We start from the raw sequence: 15694 nt of genomic DNA, 5'->3' as shown, positions 1-15694 counted from the left end.
GCTGCATGCTGCTTTGTTACCAGCTGGGTTTAAACCACGACAAACTGAAAGAGGGTAGATTTGGATTAGATATTAGGAAGAAATTCTTCACTGCGAGGGTGGTGAGACGCTGGAACAGGTTGCCCAGAGAAGTTGTGGATGCCCCATCCCTGGAAGTGTTGAAGGCCAGGTTGGATGGGGCTTTGAGCAACCCGGTCTAGTGGAAGGTGTCCCTGCCCATGGCAGAGGGGTTGGAACTAGATGATCTTTAAGATCTCTTCCAACCCAAACCATTCTATGATTTAGAACTCCAGATACTATGTCTGGAGTGAGAAAATGTCTTTCCATTACCTTTTGCTGCTGAAGTAAGAACTGATCAAGGTGAGGCACCTGATGCAAGCTTTGATGCTGTTTGCAGTAAGGATTTTCACAATGCTGTACTCCAGGCAATGGGTACCAATATGTGTGTTTTAGTTATGGTGATGTTGAATAGTTGCCATGGTCTGATATTATGCAATAATAAATACCTTTCAGTAGAGCAAAAATCTGTGCTGTTACTTGCTTCAAAATTTCTACAATATCTGTCTCAATAATCTGTAACAGTTTTTGGATCTACCAGAAAAGGAGAAGAAATACATTTGGGATGTGCCAAGGGAAGCATGTGTGCCACTGAATAAAAGATCAAAATGGCTTTTTTAACAGGAAAACCAGTATTTCTTGGAAGCAGAGTTGGAGAAGAAGCCTTATTTGGACAAATGTCCAAGAGGTTACTAGGTACTTAGCAGTCAAGAAAAATAGCTGAAGTCACACAAGATTTCAAATACCAATCTCTGTTTTGTTTGGGGTTTTTTTCCATTTTTGAAAGTACCTGTTTTAATGTTAATGACGGAGTTTCCCACAGGTGTTGCTTATTTGTGACTTAAATTATTTTATATCTGCTCTCCCACATAGATCTAGGCTTCACAGGAAGAAAAGGCTTATAGAAGCAAGGGAGATAACCTGCAAAACTAGTGCTGTGTTTATACGCATCATGACATCCCATTTTTCTTGGATGAGCCAAAGTATAGAAAGTGAGTTTGTGACAGATTCCCCCCCCCCCCCCCCCCAGAGATCAGGGATATTTTGATGGCATCTCATTGTATCCATCATCTTGACAGCTTACAGGGTAGTGAGACTGCATCCCATTTGTAATACTGCTTTGTGACCTTGTCACTACTGGCATAAATGTGCTCTGCTTTCTTTTCTTCTCAGGAGAACAGAATCTTCCTCATGTCTAAGGATGGAGTTATTACTATGAATAGTAAAGCCTGAACTATAGTTGAGGTGAACTGATGTTTTGTTTATTGAAAACTGAAGAGAAGCAGATGAAAAAAAAGCTTAAAATGGAGAAGGTATTTTCAACTGATTGATTCCTGATAATAGCTGATTTACCACAGATTAAATTGCCACTCTGTGCCATGTACTTCCCTCTAGAAATGTGAGCTCAATTATATTAATTTTTAAGTATGTTAATTTGTTACAAGTTTCCATATATGTAAATGGTATGGAATTAATAGAGTCTAGAATTCCCTGAACAAGGTGACTGGACTTTGTGGTCCTGCTAAGTGAACCACTGTTGTTCTTCTAGCAGCTTGTTACGCTTGTCCTAACATAGTCATAATTTTCCATTGTCTTGCCAGTCTTATGATACCCTTGTAGCCAGTAATGCTGGAAAAAATAAGTTTATAGCAGGGAACAGATGACCAAACTGAACTGAGCTCCTCTGCGTGTTAGTCATATGTGTGTACATGTACCTTTATTTCTGTTTGTTCATTTTTTTCTTTATTGTGTTAATTATCTGCTTCCTCAGTCCTATTTCAAGAGGTGTTAGTATTGCCATATTTAGGCAGGGGTAATAATAAACAAGGGACATTCCTAGTAGGTACGTTGTGCCTCCTAATTTTTCTGTGGCTTGATCTTAAAAAAAAAAAAAAAAAAAAAAAAAAAAAGTTAGTATTACTCTGCTAAACCAGTCTGTTGATTTTTTTTTAAATGAAAATTATATGTGTTGTCAAAATTACCCATTGATCATTCTTACAAAGACACATATGAAATGATTCATTTGTAAGGCTGCCATAAATTTTAGACTGACGTTTTCTGTTTCTGATTATTGCTTGACTTTCAGCTACCTGGTGGATCTGTCATTTGAAAAGGCCATGATAATAAGCAGAAATGTCTTTTTAAATAGCTGTCTTCCTAGGTGACATGCTATGCCAGGTATTCTCACTGAAAAGAACAATTAAAAAACCCCTGTATGATCAAGTATGTACACATACAGGTTTGAGCTTTAAGTAATCTGCAGTGAAGTGGCACACAGGTGATTTTACAATGAGTTTATATGGATATTAGTTTGGCTAGACACCATCAGCTGCAGCTATTTTCTGTCAAGATTTTGGTTTAGGATTAGTAATTTACCCTTTCAATGAATATATATATATTTTTAAAGAGTATTGACCTAGAAAAGCATTGCTTAACAAAGGTAACTGAACAACTGAAGTGTTGGTTTCAGTCTTAGTGCTTAGCTGCTTAGTCACCAGCAGAAAGAAAAGCACAATTTTTTTCCTTTAAGCCTATTCAAGTACTACTTTCAGTGCTTTTGCCTGGGAGCATTTGCTTGTCATAACAAACTCCTGATGTACCATCTCAGCCTAAGTTCCTATGATTTTATTACTACTTTTTTTTTTTTTAAAGGGATAACCTAGGTATCATACATGTACCTGTCTATATGTCTATATGTCTAGTGTCTAACTAAAATGTTACTTACATTAAAATGAAGGAAACCTCAGAATTTTCCACGCTCAGACTTGCACTGAAACTACGTGCCTATCATGGTTTGAGTTCAATAGCTTGTCCTTAGCAAGTTTCAGCTTATTACAACTACCATTAAAAGAAATTAAATTTCCTAAGTTAATAATATATTGAGATTATAGGCAAACAGGAAAACTGAAAGAAAATTACTTTTCTCTTTGCTTGTAACCTTTATTTACTCGGAAATTAAATGAGTAATGAAGTGTCCTCCTCTGCACTCTTCTCCTCAAAGTGAATTTAAGAAAATACCTGTATTTTCAAAATTCCCCGGTTAAACCTCATACATAAGGAAAAGTGTTTAGAATAGTTTTATAAGAAATCACTTGGGTCATTTCTGAGTGAAAACAGAACAGTTTTTAAACTGTGTATGTGTCGAGTGATGTATTTCCTAACTTGTAACTCAGAATTATTTTACTTAAATGTTTGAATATTTTGCATGCTTTGTTGGTTTTTTTAAAGGTGCTGGTGGAAATGTTCGTTTTCTGGAAAGTGGGTGATATTATTTGAGTATTCTTGTTAATTAAGTAATCACTGATTCTAGAAATTTAATTATTGACTAATTCTATGCTTTTTCCCCTTCAGACTATTTTACCTGATTGTTGCTTATCTTTCATAAATTTGCACAGCATCAGCTGTGACGGAGCCCTTGAAACAGGTTTGCTAAATGATACAATTTTACTAATACTGAATATGACTACTAATTTTAGTGCTAATTTTTTTTTAAAAGTTTTCTGGTGTCATTGAGAAATATGAACCTGTTGTGTGAATTGAAATGGACTTGTATTTCTTCAGCAGCTTTAGTGTCACATTCCTTGTGATAAATTTGTCATTATTCCTTGGGCGAAAGATTTCCCTTGAGCTTTAAGAATTAGAAGAGCACTTACTCAGGATACGTGAGAGTTTAAATCATGGCTGCACTGAAGATGGCAAGCTCTCCATGATACTGAGGATAATAGGTTTTCATCCACTGACTTTCAAATACATGAAACATCACTTCTTAATTATTTTTGTGTACTCAGCCCCTTCTATGTTTAGACTCCATTGTTGTAGGTATTTGAAAAGTTTTAAGTGGCTTTAGACTCCATTGTTGTAGGTATTTGAAAAGTTTTAAGTGGCTTCTATTTTAAAAGCATCTGAGTTAGCTTCAAATGTAAATACTAATCTTTTTGGGGGTGTTAAATTGATCTTTTGAGAGGTTGAGTGAGACTTGGCTAAAAGAATCTGTAATACCATATTGGAGTTGTGAACTCCTGATGAAAAGCTCTTGAACTGTTTCATATATATTGGACTTGAACAATGGCAGAAATCTTCTGCAATTCTCTAGGTTGCTACAGTAGACAGGCATATGTCAGAATGGAAAATGGGCATGGAATGCAGAGCTCTCTGTACTTTCTCAAAGAGATACAGCTGGTAGTTTCTGAGTGGAGCAGACATGCAAGCGAGATGGGTCATGGGATATTTAAGTACCAAAGCGTAACAATGCAGTGATAGCCCAGAGAGGTGTACCACGTGTGGCCAATCCAGTAGGAAATATGCTCACAATGGAGGCTTGATCCTTTCAGTACTAAGGAAGCATTTCATCAGTAGGTTGTAAAATTCTGCACCTATATATGGGACAACCGTATGTAAGATATATTGCAACCCAATTTTATTGGATTCACCATGAAAATCTTGTAAAATGCTTACACTACCCAGTGATCAAAATGCCTAGAGAAACCACCTGCAGAGAAGAACCATTACTGTTTCTCACTTAACAAATCTGAAGGTTGAAAGATGCTGCTGATGTGGTGACATCATGCTGATGTGGTATCATTTGTTCTCCTTTTTAGATCCGCTGTACCTACACACTTCTCTGGCATCTATGGTTTGGTTAGTTTGCAGCGAGTACATTGGAGTATAGAAATAATGTATGGCTGATACTGCTTTTTTTTTTTTTTTTAATTATCACTTCTTTTCAATGGATGTTGTTTTGAGTTTGGAATCTCTTCATCAACACTAGTGCCCAATATGGTATTTGTATATTGGTGAGGATTGAGTTACATTTCTTGAAGCTTAGGAAGAAAATAAAAATCTGTTCTGTCTGCCTTAGTGCAGTTAAATGAGTGGTGGAATCAGGAGAATCTCACATATTTGAGAACTAAAATAATGTCATTAATTATGTTGTTATGTATGTGATCATGAAATTTGGATAAACTACTACTTACTAGTTGCAAAAAGATTAGAAATAGATATAGCATACAGAAAAAAGGCATTTGTGCTTCTTAGCTGTGTTCACTTCATATGCCAAAGCCAAAAGTCTAATTTCAGAAATTATTTTTAATATTTTTATGCACTTTAATCCATCAGAAACATTACTTCACATTAAAATTCTTATACTTTTGTCAGTTCTACACAGTTCTATTACTTAATTGTCATTTTATCTTTCTATCAGTGTGCTGTTATAGCCCATTTTTCTTGCTTTCCCCTCTCCCAGTGCTAGTTTTTCAACCCAGATCGTTACTTTGGAACAGTTGGAACAGCATTCCATGCATATTTTTAATTGTTAACAGCTTCTTCTGAGCATTAAAGTGTCAATTTAAAATAACAGGCCAGTGTACTTAATATGCCCTTTATTCTAATATGTCATTGTTGTAATTTTTAATGTTTTTATTAGTATTTGGTTGCTTTTGCTGCATTTAGTGTTGCAACATTTCATTTAACAGGATAATTAGAATTTGGAGTCTTTTGAAAGGAATGTGTTTTTGAATGTATGAAGTAGAGTAAGTTACTGTACTTTGAACTGTTACCAGTACAACTGTGTTGTAGCTCAAACACCTTCAATTATAGCAATATAATTCTAAGTTATATTCAAGAGAAATGCAATTGTCCAGTCATGGACACAAGAGACAAAGGAAAATAACCTCTGTGATATGAAAGTAATAAAGAGGAAAAGGCATATCTAAGGTAAACAATGCAACAGTAAATTCGTCTGTGCCATGGAACAGGAAACTCAACAGTTAGCTTTCCTTGATGTCCAGCATTGTCTTGATGCCCAACTTCTGATGTGTTTCTCAGTTTTAGTGTTTTTTCTTTGGATTTCTGTAATTTTGTTCACCCCCAGACAGTAGCATGTCCAAGGCCTTGGCATGACTCCAGTTACAGATGTATCATTTTGGAATGATTAGGGATTGATATGCCAACAAATGTTCCTAAAATGATGTTGCAGGTAAGAAAAAGGAGAGAGAATTTTTGCAGTTTTAGAGCTTGTGTGGGGAGGTGATACCTGTTTCTTAAGGAGGCTACAAAGTTAGATGGAAATCATAGATCTTAATAGGTTGGAGGGCTTCCAAGAGGCTTTGCTCTGTGATTTTTCCCAAGGATGGGAGTGAGGGTGACCTGCATATAGTTCCCTGTGCTGTCTTTCTTGCTGTAAGATTTACCTTTCTGAAATCATTGGGTAACCTCCCCAGGCTTCACAACCTCTCAAAGACAATAAAGAGCAGCCCCGTGATGATGGCAGCCAGCTCTCCCAGTACTCTCAGATGTGTCCTGTCTACTCCTATGGACTTGTATGAGTTAAGAGAACAGCATCCAAGTGGGGGAAACAGGTTGTGGCTATGGTATGATGGGAAATGTTAAACATGGAGGAAATAAATGGGTAAGTTTTCTTGCCTATGAAATAAACATGAACAAGTCTAAAATTAGCTTTTAATTTAATCTTTTTTTTTCTTTAAAAAAAAAAAAAAGCCACACAGCAACTACTCCACTGAGGAACATCTGACTTTTATCAGATGTTTTAGCCTACTGTTTTCAAGACAGCCAGGCTGCTTTGGGTGCAGGCATGTGGAGAGGAGCAGTGGGGTGTAAATGTGGAGAGGGAAGGGTGAGTTGAATGGAGGATGGTTATTTGAGATATTCCAGCTGTGGAACTCTCCCTCTAGCAATTTTGTCCTGTCCCGCCCCGTTCCCCCCCACTCCCCATATGTTTGTAGAGAGGTTTTTCATCTGGTATTTCCTGGGCTGCGGACCATTTCTGGGTTATCTATGGCTATTTGAATTGATAGATGTAAGAGCTGCTTATGTGGGTTTTGTGATAAGCTGACCTACTATTTGGTTGCATTCAGTCTATATAGAAATACATATTAAAACACAAGCATAAAGTGAAAAAAGTAATGTAGGTGATTTTAATAGCTGTATACAAAGAATCCTATTATTTTGCAAAGAAAACACAAAAGTAGTGGTCTGGGATAATGTGACCAACTTAGTACAGAACTCCGGGGGTGCCAGTAAGTTTGCAAATTTAAAGGTAAGTGATCGTGTTTATAATGTGCTTGTTTCTTTGTGGCATCTATATTTAGCTGGTGGAATTCCCCATGACAAACTATCACTGAGCCAGGTTTTAAATCAGGGTTTTAAACAGAGGTTTTTTAAATAAGGATAATGAAGTTATCCATGGTTAAAATAGATGGTAGGGCAGGCTAATGGGGGATGGAAGCCTCATGTTTTAGAACTTAGGCCAAGAACTTTGAGCCAACTGCTGTTCATTAAAAACATTGTTGCTCCTTTCTCAGAGGTCTCCAGTCTGGACCCCTATTGGCAACCAAAAGAATCAAAGTTCTGATTCACTGTTGCAAATCCCAGGTACCTTCCTTTAATTGAGGTCTGCAGTGGCTGACTTCTTAAAATTAACTTTTATTCAATTTTATTCTTCAACTACTAAAAGGCTGTTGAACTGCACAGCTTCTGGTTATTATGGGTTTTGTCCAGCTAACATAGTTTTTCATGTACTTCAGCATAAACTGCATTTTTCCTTTGTGAATAGATACCCATTTTCATACCCCTGCTGTGTTACAGTTCCCGAGCTATAATACATATATATCGCAGTGGTTCAGTATAAGCTTGGATGATGACATAATGGGTTGGTAGCAACTCCTGGTGTATTTTATTAACATTGCTTTCTTAAACAAAATCACATCAGCTATAGACTACGTGTGTTGCCTAAGAGGCCAATAGTTGTAGTAGGTGTGTGTAATTTTGCACATTGCTTTTGCATGCTTTTAGCTAATTTTGTAGAAATGGCTAATGTTTGGCACCCATCAAGGTTGTTTCTATTCATCTGGCCTGTTCCCATTCAAATACCCATTTAATGAGGTCACCAACTATAGAAATAGTTAAACAATACTGTAAATGGACATGTTTTCTTTGTTGGGATGATAGCTGACACATTGGATTCTTTTCATTAAGTAATTTGACCGCAAGCATCTCTTTCCTTTGGAAAAAGAAAGGAAAGAAGCTCTAGCAAATGGATTTTCTCTGTTTTCATATTTGCAGTGCTTATATAGGGGGATATAATTAGAATTTCAGGATAAATTACACAAGGTACTGGATGAAAATCAAGACTAAAATAAACATTCAGTTCCTCTTTTTTGCATTTGACCATTACACACAAACATTTGGTTATAAATAAATACCTCATCCACGCTGGAGTAACATTTCATGTTCAAAGTAGGATTCTGGAAAAGAAAATCCCTTTTAAAGTGATTTAAAGCAATTATGCAATTTGAAACCTTCAGTTAGTTTATGAATCTTTACTACAATTGGATTACTTTTATATGCTCTGTAATAAATACCAAAAAGACCTCTAAAGTAAAACATGTTCCAGCTTAATAATCCTTACTGAGAGAATTTGCAACTGCAGTTGTTTTCAGGCCTTGATAATCTTACATTAGCAGGATATCTGTATACTATTGGTATACACAGTAGCTACTGTTACAAGAATAAATACCATTGACATGTGTACTGTCAACCTGAGAGACATAAATCATCTAATTAATTTGATGTTAGCACTTACTTTGCTTGAAAGAAGTGGGAGCATTCAAGTTCTGAGGATAAGAGCACCATTCTGTGTCTACAATCCTTACTCAGAATTTGCTGCTCTAGGTAGAGATCACTAGAAAGTACAGTTTTAAAATTTTTCAGGATAGTCAGTCTTGTGCATCTAATCTTAAAGAATGTTGGTGTCTTTCTGAGGGTTGTCTGTTAACCATGAAAATGTAGGCATACACATGCACAAAATTGCTATGACTTAATACCTAACCTTCATCCACAGAGAAGAGTCAATGCAGTGCAGAAAGCAGTAATACAAAGCTTTTAGCTATTGCTCTCAGGCTGTTTTTGAACACTAACACTTTGTGCCTGGGTGATCAAGTCCACTAAACTTATACCTCACATGAAGCACAGCAGGTTTTCTGTAAGTGCTATCTGGCTCTCCTAATTGTATGCACCTTCCACACATTGTGACAGAGTAGAAAATACCTTTCTTTACTCAGTAATTACCTGGTTTGAACCAAGAAAATAAAAACTGGAGTTGGCACCCATATGAAGCCAAACAGGAGGAAATGACTAAAAGCAGTAAATGCCAGGAGGTGCTAGTTTAATTCTCAGCTATGCTCCAGACTCTGTTGTGCTGTCACTGTGCGAAGAGTGAGAAAATCAGTCAGGCTTTGACATACAGGAGGAATCTATAGAAGTTTCTATGACCTGTCTGCTTAGTGAAACACGTCCCTAGTGCACACTGATGCAGTGTTCTTTGGGGTTGCATGTATAATGTAGAGAGCTACCCTATGACTGTGCACGCCTAACTTTATATTCAGGTCAGTAATGCTTTTGATGTTGGGGAAATGATTCATTAACTAAATGAACTAAAAGTTCCGTATCTCTAGGATTGGGTTCAAATGTTTGTTGGTTTGAATCCCAAAATCATAAGCTTCTGGGAGCCAAGAACCAGAGATTAGCATCTTTAATGTCATTTACAGTACAAACAAATCTGATCCTTTAAGTGGACTTCCTCTGATTGCTTCCCAGTTTAACATGTTTAAAATGTATTCCTTTTTCCTTATATGATCATTGCCTTTAGCTTCAGTAAAAGTAGAAACTGAGTACCATGCAAGCTTGACAGTAATTTTCTGATGGGCAGCTGACATTCTTTAACTGCACTTAAAGGAAAAATGACACCTCATTTATCTGGATAGTTTCCCTCTGTCTTTGAGAGCTGAGACTTTGTCAGTTTAAAGGTGTAGCTTTAACACTATTCAGATTATTGCAAAATATTTTAGAATAGCTCAGGCTATAGTTCTTGAATGAAGGTAGAGCTTTTTATAGACACTTTCCTGTCTGTCTTTTCAACTCTAATACTTTCCCTACTTGACCAAGCGTAGTTATCAGTCATGGTTATTTATCTATTAGAACTAAAAAGACAGGAATAAAATGTACTTTCTGAAATGTGACAGGAATCAACTTTTATCCCTTTGTCCTAGTTCCGTTTTCTGTCTGTCCATAGACCTGTTCATTAATTCTGTCATTAATTCTGTTACTTGTGGATTCTGCTATTTAAAGGTCTGCAGGGCCCTTTAAAATTTGACTGTTTCATTTGTCCTAGAACATTTTGATATGGTCTGCAAACCAGTTTTTAAAATTGACAGATTCACTCCAGTCTCTTTTCTTAGGTTTCCCCTCTCCTTTTATGCTAGCCGTTACCATTTGTTTTCTGTTCCTGAAATTTTCTCACTTTCCCTTCACTCCTAGCAGAGTATCTTCATTACTGATGGAAAAAGCTTCTAGTCTGGTGCTCCCAATCCATCTCAGCCAGAACTATTGTATTTCTCTACCTTATGAAAATTGCAGTTCAGGAGAATTCTGGCTTATTTCAACAGTTCAGGCATGTGTTGAATTGCATTTTAAAATGAAATCCCAAATTTATTGTCTCCTCTCAAAAGATATCCGTGAAAACCCACAGAAGTCTTTAGAAGTGTTATTTGGACGGACTTACTGTTTTTGAATGCACAGCTTCAAGAGCATAGTACAAAGTAAAACTGAATGTTGACTGCATTGTTTTAGCAGAATGTAGAAGAATCAGTAACTGTCTACCAAAACCTGTAGATAACCCTGAAACTGCTTCATTTCCTTTCACACTGAGCACTTAAACCCATCTTAAATCTTTTCCATCCTCTTGTCTCTCACAGTGTATTCTGAAGATGTGAATTTCATGCACGTTTTAGTTTCAGATCCTACCTAATGAAAACCACAAACAAAAACTGTAATGCTGAAAGGCATTAAAAGGCTCACAAGCAGCTATCTGTGCAATAATCATCATACCAGTCAAGCGCTTTATTTAACTATTACTATACTACTATGAGATCTTTTTCTGGTTTTGACTTAAAACATGTGAAAACTTTATTGGTATAAATTGTTGGTTTCTCAGAGGTCGGTACTGGGTCCAATTCTGTTTAACATCTTCATTAATGATCAGGATGATGGGGCACAGTGTACCCTCAGCAAGTTTGCTGATGACATAAATCTGGGAGGAGTGGCTGATATGCCAGAGAGTCATGCTGCCGTCCAGAGGGACCTCGATAGCCTCGAGCGATGGGCTGATGAGAACCTCATGCAGTTCAGCAAAGGGAAGTGCAAAGTCCTGCACCTGGGGAGGAACAGCCCCATGCACTACATGCTGACAGCTGCCTGGCTGGAAAGTAGCTTTGCAGGAAAGAGCCTGGGGATCCTGGTGGACACCAAGTTGAATGTGAGCCAGCAATGTGCCGTTGCTGCAAAGGCGGCTAATGGCGTCCTGGGCTGCATTAGGAGGGAGGATTGTTGCCAGCAGGTCAAGGGAGGTGATCCCTCCCTTCTACTCAACACCGCTGAGGCCATACCTGTAATGCTGTGTCTAGTCCTGGGCTCCCCAGTAAAAGAGAGATACAAAGCTACTGGAGACAGTCCAGCAAAGGGCCAGTAAGGTGATGAAGGGATGAGAGCATCTCTCCTATGAGGAAAGGCTGAGAGAGCTGGGACTGTTTTAGCCTGGAGAAGGGAAGGCTCGGGGGGGAATTTCATCAGTGTGGACAAATACCGGAAAGGAAGGTGTAAAGAAGATGGAGCCAGGCACTTTTCAGTGCTGCCCAGTGACAAGATGAGGCAGTGGACACAAACAGGAGATTCCATCTGAACATCAGGAAACACTTTTCCACTGTGAGGGGGACTGAGCACTAGCGTGGGTTGCCCAGAGAGGTTATGGAGTCTCCATCCTTGGAGCTGTTCAGAAGCCATCTGGACGTGGTCCTGGGCAACCAGCTGTAGGTGACCCTGCTTGAGGAGGGAGGTTGGACCAGGTGACCTACAGAGATCCCTTCCAACCTCAACTGTTCTGTGATGCTGTGAAACAGCAATAGAAATAATCAGCTGTCCACACAAACTTCTTTCAGAGATTGCAGTTATATAGAGTTGAACAGAGGGGCTGGGTCAACAATGCCATGACTATATGAAAACTCTCCCTCAGAGCATCCATAGTAGGTTTTCCTGCCTGCTAGTCCTCCTTGGTATCTCAGAATGTACTAGGAATTTTCTGTATGTCAAAACAAGATGGAAATTAAATAAAGAATTCAATCAATTAGACAAGCCCATTTTCCCCTTGAGAACAACAATTTAAACTAATTTGTGTAAGTAGTTCTAGGTCAATTTATCAGCAGCCAGTACCAGAGGGTCCATCTCATTACATAGGTATTGCTTAGCTCAGGCAAACAAAGTTACAGCATCTGAAACCAAATGAAACAGAGGGAAAATCAGGACCTGAAGTGTTTTATGTATTTTGACCTAATTTATCCAACTTTGCCAGAATCTATGTAGCAATTCAGGTTCAGTATGAAAAAAGAAAAACAATCTAAAGGATCAGGTTAAAGTAGTGCTCAATCATTTCTCTCTGGAAAGTCATTGTCATAATTTATAATTTATATAGGTAGTCTGGGCAGTATACCTGTATTAGTATATGGACCTTCAACCTTTTTTTTTGTCTGATATTGGCAATGAGCCCAAGGCATGGGGAAAAACAAAGTTACAAAAACTGTGTGATAGTCAAGGCTGATATCTTAGGCTACTGTAAATCGTTTCCATCTGGTTCTGCATCTCCCAGTGTATTTCTTGCTGTAAGGACTGTATTTCATAATCAGAAAGAATTGACTCCATGCTGCACAGATTATTTGCTGCTTTTGTCCTAACGACAATTCTGGTAACTTGTCAGGCCAATTTATGGCTGTTTCTTATATATTAAAATTCTTATGGAGCCCAAGAAGTCCTAGCTTGCAGTCTGGGCTCGTGAAAGAGAGAAAACTCATGTAAAGTCCATAATTATTTCAGGTAACATACAAAGCAGTTGGCCTGCTTGATTCAAATCAGTTTACATTAGAACTGTGGTCAAGAACATGTTTTCATGGAGATCTCTTCTGTTAATGTTGCCTTTTTCTTTTGTTAAAGTTATAGCAGAAAGTGTGAGGTTAAGTTTGGTTTCAGCTCACGTACTTGTGGTTTTTTGATTCTTAACAGCTTTTTTATAGTTATCCTCTGTATGACATGTGTGACTTTTTTCCTGTTTGGTTTTCTTTATGTTTTCTTTTAGTTATAGATAGTAATCTGGTGATTTGATTCTTGCTTTGTTTTTTTTAAAGAATCTGTCATCAGCCTTTAATATTGTTGAACAGAAGGTTTTTATGCACTTCTTGCCCATGAAAAAGACAGTGCACTGTTGATTCTGACTGTTGCCGAGTGTGTGTATTTTCTTGCCATATAAGTAATATTTCTTTAGTAACTTCCACTGAGGTGAAATGTCTTTCTTGTGCCTCAGTTCTGGTCTCTTTGCTCTGACTGCTAAGTGCATGTGCATGTAGCCCATGATGATTATAATGATTTAGGTGACAATGTATTAGCTATGTATAGAACAGTTTTCTTGTGTTCAAGCATTTGGTTTCTTGAGGAAAGGAGACATCATTGGACATTGGCTGCACAGTGTAAAACTGGACATGAAGAGATGTAGTATGATCTGCAGAACACATGCTGTAAAGCTATAGGAGTTGTATGGGACTTGGTGTATTAATGGAACAGTAGGACCTTACAAAGATTATGCGAAAACCGCTGTTACAGAAGCGTGACTAAGCCAGGCTCCTTAGGAAACTTAGCCCTGCTGCCTTTTCACCGATCCTAGCTGGTTGGTTGTGAGGCTTTCCCAAAGGCTGACTGGATGGCAGCATTGAATAATGAGAGCTAACTAGCTGAAACAACCTGGAGTAGATAACAAGGATGCTAATGTGCTGTTGGAGGCATTCTGCTCAGTGCTGACAATCTGATTGCATAAAATAGTCTGTCAATCATTTATTCAACAGGTTCCTAAAACTTTCTTCATTTTCTCCCTTTTTCAGACAGCATCAGAGGCCATGTGTGTGTTTTTCCTGCTCAATCTGTGAAGGCATTCACGATTGTTTCACTTGCATGTGGAACTCATCCCAGTTCTACCCTGTTGCCTGCCCGCAAGTAGGGATCAATGCAGTGTAGTTTCTGGTCCTGTTCACAAAAAAAATTTCTGAAGCCCATGTTTTCCAACAGTTGCATCTCTTTCACTGCTGGTGTCACTGAGACATGCAGGATGTGCAAGGCTGGGGTTAGTGCAGGCAGTTTAGCACCATTTTTTGAAGTTGGCTATGCTGTCCCTCACCATCCTGGTGAAGATGTCTTTTACATCAGTTGCAGATTTTTCTGCATTCAGTGATCATGTTGCAAGTGAGACCAAGTAGACTGACTCCCTAATGAACAGGGTAATGTTAAATTTGGGGGATTATCATTCTGATCCCCTATGCGAAATACCTTTGGTACAAAAATTGATAACATGGACAGTTATAAATCTGTTTAAAAGACATATGTGGAAAGGAATATGAAATTTTGCTGGGCTTTGATAGGCAAATTATTTATGGGGGAAATAAATTCTTTACGCTGTAATGAAATGCAGGAAACTTCAACACAAATACTACTCATAGTTTTTAAAGAAGGATCAAGTAGGCATGGAAAAAACTTACTGGAAAAAGCAAATTAATTAGGAAGACCTGATGCAGAAAAAACATTTGGAAGCTTTTGAATTAGTATTTCCAAAGCACAGTGTTTATCTGCACAGAAGGTAATTTGATCCTACAATGTCTGATAGTTTTGATGACTTTCTTACCCTTTCAAGTAGGTTTACTAAGAGGGAGGTGGAGTACCAAGATTGATTTAGCTGATTAAATTGCTGGATTTTCTTGATGCCTCACAGTTTTCTTATTAGCATGGGACTGACAGAAATTGTTACCTAGGATATGACGGAGATAATATTTGCTCAATAAATACTACTTTTAAATATACCATATATAAAGTTGGTTGAAAAGCAGAATTGCGTAGCCCCAGAGGAAAAGCAATGACATTGAAAGTTTCATAGATAATTTGCACTTGGATTCTTTTCTTCTGTTCCATTTTGCAAGAAGTATACATGTTACGTTAGCATCACAAATGCAGAATATGATCATGCATGCCATTAACTACAAATCAAGTGGGTTTTACTCACATCACAGCATGATTTAGTGACTTGGGGTAGTGTGGTATTTGTGGTTAACTTTCTTAGCCTCAGTGAGGGTGAAATACTTAGAAAGGAGGAAGGATGGCTTTGTGGTTTAAGTATGAAATTGGAAAATGGGAGATCTATTTCTAGTTTGATGACAGATGATTTGGTTTGTGGGAAAATCATTTTCTGTTCCATAATTTCTGCTTATGTAAATGGAGAGTTACAAAAAGTATTGCCTGATTCCGCTGTATAAAGGACTTAATTCATAATACTTGTAATGTGTTTTAAGACAACAAGGAGGAAGTTAATATTAAAAAAGTGGACTTGAAAGAAGTTACTCATTTAATGCCTCCCTCAAAAAAAAGTTACCTGGCAGTAGATTGCCCTGAAAGCAGTATCTTTTACTGGTGTGATTATGCCCAATTCATAGCTACCTGCACCAATAAAGATAAATTTTAAAGTTGTTTCTGTGTGATTTCT

At 37.7% G+C, this 15694-nt stretch overlaps 1 long non-coding RNA gene across 1 annotated transcript; it reads left to right on the top strand.

Annotated features, from left to right (window-relative positions):
* The first annotated feature begins 1625 nt into the window (after positions 1–1625).
* On the top strand, positions 1626–15678 carry LOC138685402 (uncharacterized). Its single transcript, XR_011324635.1, has 2 exons — positions 1626–3876; positions 3920–15678. It is a non-coding gene; the product is annotated as an uncharacterized lncRNA (long non-coding RNA).
* Positions 15679–15694: the final 16 nt, after the last annotated feature.

The sequence above is a fragment of the Haliaeetus albicilla genome, chromosome 1, assembly GCF_947461875.1.
Source record: "Haliaeetus albicilla chromosome 1, bHalAlb1.1, whole genome shotgun sequence".
Taxonomy (NCBI): Eukaryota; Metazoa; Chordata; class Aves; order Accipitriformes; family Accipitridae; genus Haliaeetus; species Haliaeetus albicilla.
This window is presented reverse-complemented; position numbering and strand designations above follow the sequence as displayed.